The sequence below is a fragment of the Pteropus medius genome, unplaced genomic scaffold (assembly GCF_902729225.1).
Source record: "Pteropus medius unplaced genomic scaffold, Ma_sr-lr_union100, whole genome shotgun sequence".
In the NCBI taxonomy this organism is placed as follows: Eukaryota; Metazoa; Chordata; class Mammalia; order Chiroptera; family Pteropodidae; genus Pteropus; species Pteropus medius.
The window spans coordinates 11,230,774-11,244,193 of NW_024344370.1; positions in this window are offsets into that span (position 1 = coordinate 11,230,774).

Here is a 13,420-nt window from a genome sequence, read left to right on the forward strand (position 1 = left end):
GATTACAGGACTTCCAAGCATCATTATTTATAGTATTTGGAAAAAATACAATTTTCATTTCCATGGAATCATGGCTTGTGGCAGTAATAATTCCATTACTCTTGATGAACTGAGACATCTGAGTTAATGCAATTTGTGTTTAAAGATGTCTTAAAAAGCTGATATAACTTCATTATCAGTACATGACTTTTAAAAGTATTATAGCTATTAAAACAAACAATGAGAACATCTTCTAACATCACTCTAATATGATTTTCTGTTCTCCCAGGTCAGGCAGCAGAAGTTTAATGAGAAATTTAATTGCTTGATGAATCAAATATGTCTTATTTTTTGCTCCAAGGGTTCGGGTAACATTGGTTCCGATGAAATATTAGAGTTTTAGAGTATTTTACCTTTAAGGAATAAAATCTGCCTTAGAAGTCATCTCCAGTTCTCCAAATTCTGTATTGTGCCTAACTTCACTCCCTCACTAATTACTATTCAAAAAATTCCCAAACCTTAGAGCTAGATTTTACTTTAGAAATCCTTTAATATCATTCATTTTACTCAAGTGGCCAACAACAGGGCTGCTGTAACAAAGGACCACAATGGGTGGGTTAAAACAACAGGAATCTATTCTCACAGTTGTAGAAGATGTAAGTCTGAAACCTAGGTGTCGGCAGAGGTAGGCTTTCTCTGAAGCCTCTAGGAGAGAATCTGTTTCGTGCCTTTCTTTTAGCTCTTGGTACTGCTAGCAATCTTTGGTATTCCTTGGCTTATAGAGGCATCACTCCAGTCTCCATTCCATTGTCACATGACATTCTCCCTGTATGTATCCCTCTTATAAGGACATTAGTCATATGTCCTTATATGTCCATTGGATTAAGGGCCCTTAGTTCAGTATGACCTCATCTTACCTAATTATATCTGCAACAACCCTCTTTCTAAGTAAGGTTACATTCACAGGTACCAGGATTTAGGACTTGAACATATTTTTGGGGGGACATAATTCTACCCACTACTGCTACTATGAATACAAAAAAACTACTGGCAGTTATTAATCACCCTACCTTCTGTGGGCTATTTGATTTGGGTAAAAGTGGGGTGCAGGGAATCATTATTTGCACAAACCTTCTTTATTATTACAAAGCTTATAGTCTCATGGAAAAACTGATAATAAACAAGTCATCTGATAGGTATTCATTAGAAAAAAATGAATATGTATTAGACATGGTTTACAAAGTGTGGTTAGGGGAGGCCTCTCTGAGGATATGACATTTAAACTGAGCCTCGAAGCGTCACAATGAGCCACTCATGGGAAAGGTAAGAATGTTCCAGATAGAAGGAACAGCAAAACAGGCTCCAAGGTAGGAAAGAGCTTAACCTAATTCAGCCCTCCAGAGGCTGAAGGGACAAAGAGGGGGAAATGATAGAAGATGAGATCAAAGATGTAGGCAGGAACCATAACCTGATGGGCAATGAGTGGCTGCCAGACTTTCTTGACTGCAACCCTACTGCTAAGATATATAGGTACATAGATGCATCTATACACAACTGGATGGTAAAAAAGAAGATAGCGAGCGGTAGTTACATTTTCAGTTACATTTTGGAGGTAGCATCTCAGGATGCTACTGTTGTGTGCATGGGAGTGTGAAGGGATTCAGGATGACGCCTGGTTCTGGTTTGAACAGTTCGGTCAAAGGCGGTGCCAGTAAGTGAAATGGTGACGCCTGGGGAAGGAATATTTTATTGGAGAGGGAGGGGATGCAAATAAACAGTTCAGTGTTTGACATATTTAATTTCAGACACCTATAAGCGGATATGCCACCTAGTGGATATTGTCTCTGAAGCTCAGAGATGAGATCTGGCTGACAATATGAATTTGGAAGTTGGTAACTATATATAGATAGAGTTTAAAGCCATGGAAATAGATGAGATTTGAAAAAAAAGGTTGTAGAGGGAAGACAGTATCATTGGGGGAAGCCTTAAGAAACTGAAAACAATGCATGCAATCACTAATCATATTAGTCACCATTATTTTGTGTATTGCATAGTACATGGGCACAGATGTGCAAGGTGTAATAAGTCAAGACTTGGAATCCCAGCAGACCAGCATGTTAATCCTAGCACTGATTTGTCCTAGCCATATGAGTAGAACAAGTCACTTTATCTCTCTGAGCTTGGGAACAATACCACCCACTTCACGGAGCCTCAGTAAGTGTCGGTTTTCTATGTCTTTCCTCATGGGCATGTGTTTCAGGGCTGGGCAGTGGTGGGGAGGAGAGAGGGCAAAAGAAAAAATGTTTTGGAACAACTTGAACTTATTTAGTGCTTTGCTTAAAACCATCCAAACAAAAACCACATAACATAGTTATTTAATTTAATTTAATGCCTACCTAATTCCTCTGTTGAGGCAGTGCGTGTGCCTTTATTCCTCTCCTGCTATGAATTGGGAGAGCCCAGTCTGTTGCCTTCTGAGTCAGTCCCATTTTCTATGCACTGTATGCTTACTGAGATTCTGTATAATGATATTTATTCCTCATTTAAGAAAGCTCCTAAATGCATGTCAATTTCTTCATCTGAGACCCAATTGAGGAAACAGCCATCAAAAGCAATTTTGACTACCCTGGACTTCAGCTTTCTTCACTTCAAGTACCTGATGGAGCCATGTAATTTTTGCCTATTTATTTAAAAGCCACAGGCAATAAAATAGATCACAGTATTGCTCTTGTTTGTCAGGTCTTCGCTGAGTTCACACTAGAGAGTGAGGTTCATACAGTAACTGGGTCCTAGCTCAGTTTTAACAAAACTATGGACCCACTGAGTCAGAATGGGGGCTGTTGATGGGATGGAAAGAGGAGAGGGGATCTGATTTTAACACACTTCCGTGGTGATTCTTATGCGGATTAGTTTCTGAGAACTATTTCTGTAAGTCACAAAGTTGTTATCCATATTAGATTATTAAAACAATAATTTATATAATCACTTATCACTAAATGAAGCTGACTTACAGAGAGTTCTACATGAATTGTGTCTTACTTAGGAAAGGAAGGTATTTCACCTCTAAGATTCTTTCAACCATGAATTTCTAGAATTTTTTGAACCATCAGAAATTGGGCACAAACTAAATCTCAGGGAATAATAAACTATAGAAATAACATATAGTAATAACAAATCACATTTTCAACCCAAAAACTTATTCTTTAGTGTTTTTCATAAAATAGTTTTTTGAAATGTGAATTACCCATTAAAGTTTTTGTTTGGTAAAAACAGATTTGAGAATGTGTGTGTAAGTGTGTTTTACTAAGGCTTCTAGAAGACAAGCAATTCTGCCCCCATCACAAATGTGTCCTTGCAGGCTCCCTGCCACCTACTGAGGTGTCCTCTCTAGCCACAAGTGTTGTGGACTACACAGCCCTCGGGTGTGCCATTCACAGGGCAGACATCATAGATTTGTTAAGTTTCTGGCAGTTTCAGGAAAATGTTTTGAGGAAGGAGTGCCATTTTCTCCACCACACGAAGGCTCTGTGTGGGCCAGCCATGGTGCTGCCCCACAGGCCTCAAGCACCCAAGTCTCAGAAGCAGTTTTCCTTCAAGGATAACCTTGGTCTCAGTGTAAGGAGGAACTCATAAACTTTTGTATTGAGGTTTGGCGTGCTCTTGGGAGACTTGTCTCAAATCCCTGGTCTGTGTGTACCCCATGCCTTCCTTGTGACTTCTGTGAATTTCAGACCTTCCTGTAGGTCCCTTGGAATCAGCATCTCTATCCAAGCGTGCCACTCAGTTTGGTCCCATACTAGCCCGTCCATTAACCTTGTCCTAGCCCCCATTTTGTTTGAGAAAGCCCAGTTCCACTCGTGATTTTGTGAGATCAGAAATGCCACCGAAGGCCTAAGGGGTTACCGTTCCACACTGGCACTGTAATTGTTTAATACCAGGGTGGTTTCCTCACCTCTCCGGCTCTACTTGTCTCTCAGAGGTTCATGGTCTGGACCTTCGACCCTTCCTCTGCTGCAATCTGTAGACCAATACGTTCCCTCACAAGTTTACTTTTATTAGGCCCATTTTGCCTAGTTTACCTTGGAATTCTGGTGAATAGAAATGTTTTAAAAATAAAAGGGTCTTTTAAATTGTTTTAATTACTTCCTTTTGAATAGGTTATACATTCATATAGTTTCCCTCAATGACAAACAATGTAATTCATTTCTTGAGTATTCTTCCAGAGGTATTTCACTTATCAATAAGCAAATTAATTTATGTTCATTTTCTTCTCTTTTTATACAATTAGTAGCTTACCATATAGAGGGCTCTGAACTTAGCTTTTTTTTTACTTAATATTATAGTGAAAAATTTTGCTCACCTCATTTGTATCATGGACTGAAGATGAAGATCTGGGCTTTCCTCATCTAGGGAAAATATCTATTCTGCCGGGCAGACACCAGGAGTCACGAGGGGAGCAAGGCTGTGCCTCGGGTCATGATGGGGGGGTTGGCTAACAGGTGCAGGAACTAAAATCCGAGGGGTTGGGGTTGGGTTTTCAGAAGGTTCCGAGGATAAGGTGGAACTTGGCTGGGGTCTTAATGGAACTGAGGAAAGAATGTGTCTTTCACCGTCTTCCTCCCATCACCAGGTAATAGAGACCAGCTGGGATGTAAGACCTAAACTTTTTGAAGAGCAAGCAAGCCACTTTTCAGGAGATTCAGACTCCGGCATTCTGGGTTAAGCTCCGAGTTGGGGCACTTCCAATATTTTAGGACTTCAAATTCTTCATTTCCAGGTTTGGAAAAAATAAAGGGTTGAGAGATGAGGTATTTTGGGGGAATAAGTGGTTAGTATAAACGATGGCACCAGGAGCTGCTTCTGGAATTTTCCACTTTTCTCCTGAGGTTCAGTAACCCAAGTATCTTTTAAAAATCTATTTTGCAGGCCCAGGATGACTGGGCAGCTAGTTCCATCTAAGACCTCTTCGAAATATGTTAAACTACTGAGATCAAAACCACAGAGATTATCACTTAAATAGAAGGAAGCAAGGTTCCTTTGCTTCTTTCATGCTTAATAGCTCTGAAACCCAGTCTGCCTTCTCTGAAAGTGTGTGCGCATATGTGTGCTGTGCTGAAGGGCTTTTCTGAGGTAAAGTGAAGTTCATGAGCTGAGACTGAGCTGAGCTGTCCAAATTGGTTTCAGCTGACGGCTTTTGTTAGTGGAGGCCACATTCCTGCTATATGTCTTGTTATTTTTTTCATTTTCTTTCTGAATTCATTTCTTGAGCTTAGGGCCTCAAAAATAACAAGCTTTTAAAATGACCGAGTATGCTCTCAGGCTCCACAGAGCCCAACTTCTCCCACTTCCTGTTCTAAGCAGGACTCTGGGTTTTCATTTTCCAGACCAAGTTTGATAGAACTGTGGCAGGGAGCCAAGTCTGTGAAACTCTCAGCTGGGGGAGGAGGGAAATGAAGGTCAGGAGGGCAAGAAATGGGAGATGGAAGTGTGGGTCAGAGGCATGGGGAGAGTGCTCACAAATAACAGTAACCTTCTGAAGCATTCTTGAGCCATCGTAAGATTGTACCTAAGTTTGACATTGGTGAGCAAATGCCGTTTTTTAATTTAATATATATTTTTTATTTTTCAGCTATAGTTGGCCTACGGTATTATATTAGTTTCAGGTGTACAACATAATGATTAGGCATTTATATAACTTGAGCAAATATCTTTTGATACTAGACTCCTCTTACTCTGGCTCATAATCTCCCGGACCATGGCAGGTAGCACCTGCAGGAAACTGCCAGGCACTTTTGCAGGCACGGACTCGCTTGAGAGTGTGTGTTCTCCTCGAGCTCTTCCCCACGAGATTTGTCTCTAGACAAGAAGCAGAGTGAGAGTGAAGCGCAGCCCAAGTGCACAGAGAGAATACACATACGCTGAAAGAATTGCAAGATCTAGATGATGGTGACCATGGGACCGGCGGGGAGGGGTCGTGTACGGATGGATTGTGAGGGTTTGAAATGGGGCTGGGGAGAACATAAGGACCGGAGCAGGAAATTTATTGACACGAGAGCCCCCCTGGTAAAGATATCATGCTGTTCTAACGGGCTCCTTGCTTGCCCCCTGAGATGGAACAAGAGTGGCGGCTGATAGCTAACCAAGCGGAAAGCAGAGCTGCCTGAGCAGAGTGCAGAAAGGGCTCAGGGGCCAGGAATGTTCGAAGAGATTTATGCCGTGAGGCCAGAGAGCCTACCACCTGACTCTGTTCCTCCAGAGAACCAGAGGACACTTCCTTAAGGGTAAGGAGTGCGCTGGCAAGGAGGGGACGGTTTTTGAGGAGCTCGAGGGCGGCTGTAGTTGACAGTACTACATGCTGCCACCGAACTGGCCTCTCTAGTATCAGTGGGATGATTGGATCCCCCAATGGCAGACACCAAGTGGGTAGAACTAACCTAACAGGTGGGGAAAATGTCAACTCTGGTTTATAATGATAAAGATTATGGAGCTTTAGACTTGACCTTAAGAAAGTTCTCCTCCTCCCGTAGCCTATCATCCAGTGGAGAAAACTGTAGCCAGCAGCCCCGACTCGTACTCCCATTACAGCCAAGTCTTGCTCAGTGTGTAAACCCTCTCCATCCTCGTGGCTACTGCCTGGGCTCAGACCCTTGTCTATCCTTGTTCACATTATTCCGGGAACCCTCTCTCTCTCTCCCTCCCTCTAAACTTGGCACATAGTGGTCTTTCTAAACTCAAGGCTGCTCATGCCACATCTCTGCACAAAATCTTTCGGTGGCTCTTCATTACCCTCAGAGCAAAGCCCCACCCCGGGGTGTGCATATAAACAGGGTGACTAAGCTCACCTTTGCCTGCTGCTCTGCATTGTCTCTACCCTGCACTACAGCTACCACATCTACCCGCTGTTGCTGCCCCATAACTCCATCTGCTCTTTTCCCTCATCTTGAATGTCTTTTCCCCTTGGTCTTGTTGGTCTGGTCAACACTTGCTGCTCTTTCAAGTCTCAGGACAAGCAACATCTTTTTAATGAAACTTTCATGAGGCCCCCAGAGAGAACTATTTCTAGTGCCCACACTGTCCTCAGTTCATCCCTCTGTCATAGCAAATCTATTGTGTCCCAAGTCACCAGCTCAAGGTATAAAAAGTCACAATTCCTTTCCTTTATGATATATGCTTTTGCAATATGGGACAAATAGGCAATGTATATGTATTTTTATTAAAAATGCAAAACTACTTATTTTATACAGTGTCAAAGTGTTCAATTATAAAATGAAAGTTCTCTCAAAAAATCCCCCTCTCTCTCCTCTGTAAATAAATCACTGTTGACAGTTTGTATGCATCCTTCGAGATCTTATTTCACACATATGCAAAGTTCATGTAATTCCCATTGTGAACTCCCATCTCACGGATAAGGAAAAGTTCATTCTGCATCCCCCCTCTCCTCCAATGCTAAGTCTGAGACAAGCTTTGTGAGTCTGATGTAGTCACGGGCTGGCAGAAATAAAACACCGAACCCTCTTTTCACTAGCGCCCTTGTTCTCTGTTGCTGTCATAGTTGGTTCTCAGGATAAAGGGCCAAGAACGGCTCCCTCGCCTGTTCTTCTGCCATGGCAAGGCCCTGACCTCTGTCCTCCAGCTCCCTAGGGGATAAAGCTCAGACAGAGCCCACAGGGCTGGAGGGACCCTCTCCATCACCACTGCGGTCCATCTGCACATTGCCACTAGACTCCTTTCTGTCTCACATTTCTGGTTATGCCTCTCACTTCAAAGCATTCACTCTGTCCCTGCCATTGTCTATAACACAGCGCCAACCTGGTGCTCTGACTTTCAAGGCCCTCCGTGATCTGGTGCTGTGGTGGAGTATGTGGACTCTTGTTTTTGTCTCCCCTTTTGTTCTGGTTACAGACCCTGTTCTATGACAACACAGTGGGCATATAACCCAGGCCCAGCCAACCATTGCACCCATTTCACCAGGCCCAGTGACTGGCCCCATGAGAGTCAAGTGTCTCAGTAGATTGATCTACTGATGGCTGCTTTCCTTGACTACCTGGAAGAAATTGGCCTGCAACACCCACTGGTGAGACAGCTGAGGGAAAGGGAGAGAGAGAGAAAAGGAGAATATTTCTAGCTCTTGGACTGAGCTATGCCTAAGGCTGGCAGCATCCCTGGATGTTCCAGTCATAAGAGCCAATGAATTCTCTTTTTTTGACTCGGCTAATTTTAATTGGGGTTCAACTACTTCCAATGGAAGAATCCTGCCTAATGCAGGCCCCATCCATCTTTCCAAACTATGTTCATTTTTCCCCCCTCTGAATATCTACTCTTTGCTCTAGTCAAACTGCTCCTTACCACTTGGCCCCCATTTCTGCCCTTTTCTGCCTTTTTCAGCTGGGGATACCATCTGCATCCCATCCCCATTAATCCCATTTCTGAAATTCCAAATTCTACATCTTCAGTGCCCAACACAATGGTCTTTCTTCATGAAAAGGTCCCTCAGATAGCGTCTTAGTTCATGTGGGCTGCTATAACAAAATGCCACAGACTGCATGGCTTATAAACAACAGAAATTTATTGCTTACAGTTCTGGAAGCTGGAAAGTCCAGGATCAAGGTGACAGCATGGCCAGGTGAAGGCCTTTTTCCTGGTTCTTAGCCAGTGCCTTTTCACTGTGCCCTTACATGGCAGAAGGGGCAAGGGAGCTCATCCTATCCATGAGGGTTCCGCCCTCATGACTTAAGCATCTCCCAAAGGCCCCGTCTCTTAATGTCATCATCTTTGATGGGTAGGATTTTAACTTATGAACTTTGGGGGGACACATTCAGGCCATAGCAGATATTATAGTTAAATTGTTAGATATTGTTTCTTCCTATGTACTATAGCTGAGCCCCAAACATTCCAATGTAACAAGCACTTTTTGGTGCTCAGAGAGAGAGCCGCAGCCTTTCGGGAGTGGGCGTGCTGTGTTCTGACAGGGCTGCCTACACTGCCCCAAGGCAAGGCAAGCAGCGCACCATTTATCATAGAAATTGATTTTTCTCCAACATGTATTACTAAGATATATCCATCTTACTTTGAACTTAGAATGTGCCACAGCACAAAAATCACAATAAGCATTCAGCAGCAAGGTCAGTCAAAGGTATTGATGCTTAGAAACATAAATTGTTTCATGCTGATCTCAGAATTAAGAATGGCTCTGCTGTTTGAGTGAAACCCCCTCCAACTGTTTCAGCCTTTTCCTGCACATTATTTGGGAGGAGGCTTAAGAGCCATAGTCGCGACCTACCAGTTCACAAACCTTTTATTGGCTTGGCCTTCTTTTTGGGTTTATGGGGTGAACTCAATTTTGAAATAAGCAAACCAGCCCCATTTTGTCAGCTGTAGAAGTAGAGGGTTAAAACAGAAACACATTACTAAACTCATTCCAGCTTGAATTCTATGAACCCAGAAGATGCTCGGGGATATATACAACGTAGCAGAACCTAGTAAGTCTAGTTATTGTAAATAAAACAAATGTAAAAATCACATTGAGCCTATGTCCTCTCTGTCAAGTGGGGGATAATATTATCGACCTCACAAGGTTTTTGGTAAGAATTAGAAATAATACTTGTAAAGTACTTAGTGCTGTATCTGGTGGACAGAAGAAACTTAATAGATGGTTGCTGCTATTATTTTTTTTTCATTTTTATTTTTCAATTAGAGTTGGCATTCAATATTATTTTATATTAGTTTCAGATGTACAGCGTACTGCAGACATTTATATAATTTATGAAGTTATTTCCCCTGATTAGTCTAGTAACCACCCGGCACCATACGTAGTTATTACAATATTATTGACTATGTTCCCTGCACTGTACTCCACATCCTCATCACCTGCTATTATTAATATTGCCAGTTATTATTTATTATAAGAATCATCAGAGAATTATAAATCAAATGTGAAGGGGGTGCTGTGGAAGGAAGTGAGAAAGAATTCATGAAGTCTTCATGAGTTTAGAAGGAAGTTAAGGATGAGTAAAGTCAGGTTTCAGTGGTTGAAAGTGGAGACAGGCCTTTTGGTTACAGGACTTGCTTTGGCCTGGGGAATACTCTCTCTGTTTCCAATTCATACCCACAGTATAAATGTCTTTCCCATTGATTAAGGTCTTCTTCTAACATCACCAGCAAATAGGTCCCTTTACTCTCCTCTATTTATGCTGTAGTGATCTTATAATGTCTACATACAACAAAATCCCATCAGACAATGTTATAACTTTTGTTATCAGCTGCCATCCACATATATTTTAAAGAACTTAAGAGGAGAGTAATACTCTATGATATTTACCGGATATTTACCATTTTTGTTTCTCTTCCTTTGTTCCTAAAGATCCAAGTGTCCTGATATCATTTCCCCACTGTTTCAACTCTTTTAAAGCAGGTTGACTAGCAATGAATTCTCATAGTTTTTCTTCATTTGAGAATGTCTTCCATCTTGAGGGATATTATCCTGGATATAGAATTCTGATAGTTCTTTCTTCTTGAACTTAAAAAATAGTGACTACTTATTTTCAGCCTCTAGGGTTTCTGAGGAAAAATCTGCAGTTATTCAAATTGTTGTTCCCTACAAGTAGTGCATCATTAATATCGCAACTTTCAAGATTTTTCTTTGTCTCTAGTTTTCAGCAGTTTGATTGTGATATGTCTGGGTATGGAATTATTTGAGTTTATTATCTTGTTGAATTTGTTGAGCAACTTGAAGCAGTAGGTTTGTGTATTTCACCCCATTCAGGAAGTTCTCAGTCATTATTTCTTCCAATTATTTTTTCCCTCCCCAATCATTTTTTTTTTACACCACGCCCTTTCCCCTCTCCTTCTAGGACTCTGATGACATGAATGTTAGACCTTTTTGTATTATCTCACAGGTATCTGAAGTTACTCACAGATTCATTCTTTCTGATCTTTTTTCCCCCACTTTGTTGCTCAAATTGTACAATTTCTATTCATATATTGTTACACTCACCGACTCTTTTCTCTGTCATCTCCATTCTGCTATTAAGCCTCTTCAATGAGTTCTTTTTGTTTGAAATTTCCTATTTGACCCTTCTTTCTATCTTCTCTTCCTTTGCTGAGATTTTCTTTTTGTTCATGTCAAGAATATTCACCCTTACTTGAAGGAGGAATTTTATAATAGCTACTTTAAAGTCTTAACCAGATAATCCCACCATCTGTGTCATCTCTGTTAACATCTGTTCCTTGTCCCTTCCCTTCGAAGTTGAGACTTTCCTGGTTCTTTATGTTCCAAGTGACTTTGGATTGTATATTAGACATTATGACAATTATGTTATGAGATTTTGGGTGTTGTTTAAAATCTGTGGAGTTGTTGGTATTTTCTTTTAAATCATTCGACCCATTTGGGTTCAGGCTGGAAGCTGTTAACCAGGCTTTTGTGGAGTTCAGTGTCAGCTCATTTTCAGAGCCTTTGCAGTGCTATTCAGATCCGTCCCATGTGTGTGTCACCATTGTAACACTCGAGTGATACTTTGTCATTTAGTTCAGCTCTCGAAGTTGTTAGGCCGGTTAGGATTATGTCCCTGCACATGCAGCTTGGTGGTGACCCCAGGGGTTCATCAACAGCTTTATGGGATCAATTTTTAAAGCTGCTTTCTTTCTGATTTCTTCAGTCTCTCCCAATTCCCTGGGGAATTTTCTTTTTGGTGCTTCTGGAAAGCTGCGGCTTTATTTACCCTGCTCTGCTGTGAGCTCCCACCACTGTGTCTGCCTACAGAACCAAGTGCTGGGAGGACAAAATGAGATAAGGCAATGGGATTTGCCCCATTCCTTTGAGTCGAGCTCCTCTGATTAGAGAAGAAGGTCCCCTCCTTCAGAGTTTTCAGTGTATGCGGGCTCCCTTTGCTGCAGCTACCAGGAGACCTGTGTGCTGCTTCTGGAGCCAGAGCTGCAGGGTTTGCCCTGCCCTGCCCCGCCTCCCCTCCGCCCCCCAGTCCAGGCAAGGCCATACTGGGGTTAAAAAAGTGATAAACTCTCCACTGGTTTCGGGGTAGTTCAAATGCTGATCTTTCCCCCTGCAATCCTTTTCTACTCTTTACTTTTCAGAGTCCTTAAATTGCTGCTCCTTGCATTCTGCCCAGGTTTTATAACTGCTTTCAGTGGGGGTAAAGACAGAGGAGGACCTGCTTACTCCATTTTCCCCAGCACTGGAATTGTACTACTCAGAAATAAACATTGTTAATATTTTGGTGTCTTGTCTTCCAGGATATTTTCTTTGTGAACTGTAATCACACCCTGTATATAGTTTAGTATTTACTTTTTTCAATATCATTGTCAGAATTTTCCCAAGTATTATTAACATATGAGTCAAATATTTTAAATTTGACTTCAAAATGTATGTATATAAATTGCTGTGCATGCTACTGTGAAACTTGTTTTTTTATTTGATACATTATAAATATTTTTCTTAGTATTTAATAATCTTCTACAGCACATTTTAAAGGCTGCATTGTAATCCATTGCATGAACGTACCAGAATATATCAGAATTATTTAAATAACCAGAAATTGTTGTAAATTTAATTTCTCATAAATTTTCTTTGTACGAGGAAATATTTAATCAACATTCTTAGCATTCATAGAGGTCACTCTTTTTGTACATTTCTACTTTTATTCTTAGGAGAAATCCTAACATATAATTGCTGGGATGGGCATTTTATACTTATTGCAAAGTTGTCTAACTTTAAAGAGATCGTACCTGTTTAGAATATTAACATATCCTTGCACTTATGCCAAATTAGGTATCATCATTTAAAATATATATTCTAATCTGATAGATTAAAATAGGTCATAAAAATTCCGTTTAATTACTATTTTGTGTATACTATTGAATATATTTTGTGATTGAATACTATTTCACAATGTGGATGGAGCATTCTTTTATTATTGGACTTTTTGCTCTTTTTTACATAATTGTACCATGAATGTAGGTCTCAATCTTTAGTTATAATAGATCTATATCTATCTGTCATCTATCTAGCATAATTTTTTCCCACAAACTCTATTTCTTAACTATACATATATAGATTAAGGTTACTGGGCCAAAGATTATATATATATATTATCTTTGACCCTACTACACCTCCATCTGGCCCTACTAGATGCATTGGGAATGTAGAGCTCATAGGATTTCCTGATAGACTGGACATGGAGGTGGTGAGAGAAAGTCTCCACACTGCAGACAGAGAGAGACCTTTCTAAAATGTAAATCTAAAATGTAAATAGCTTAATACCCTGCAATAGCTCCCCTTTGTTCACCATGAATAAACATCAAACAAAATAAAACCTTAACAAAAACATACTAGTAATATGTAATCTAGTCCATGTCTAGTCTCATCTCTCACCCTTTTGCATTTTACACAAGCCATAATCAACCACTGACTTCTCATCTTCCATTCCCC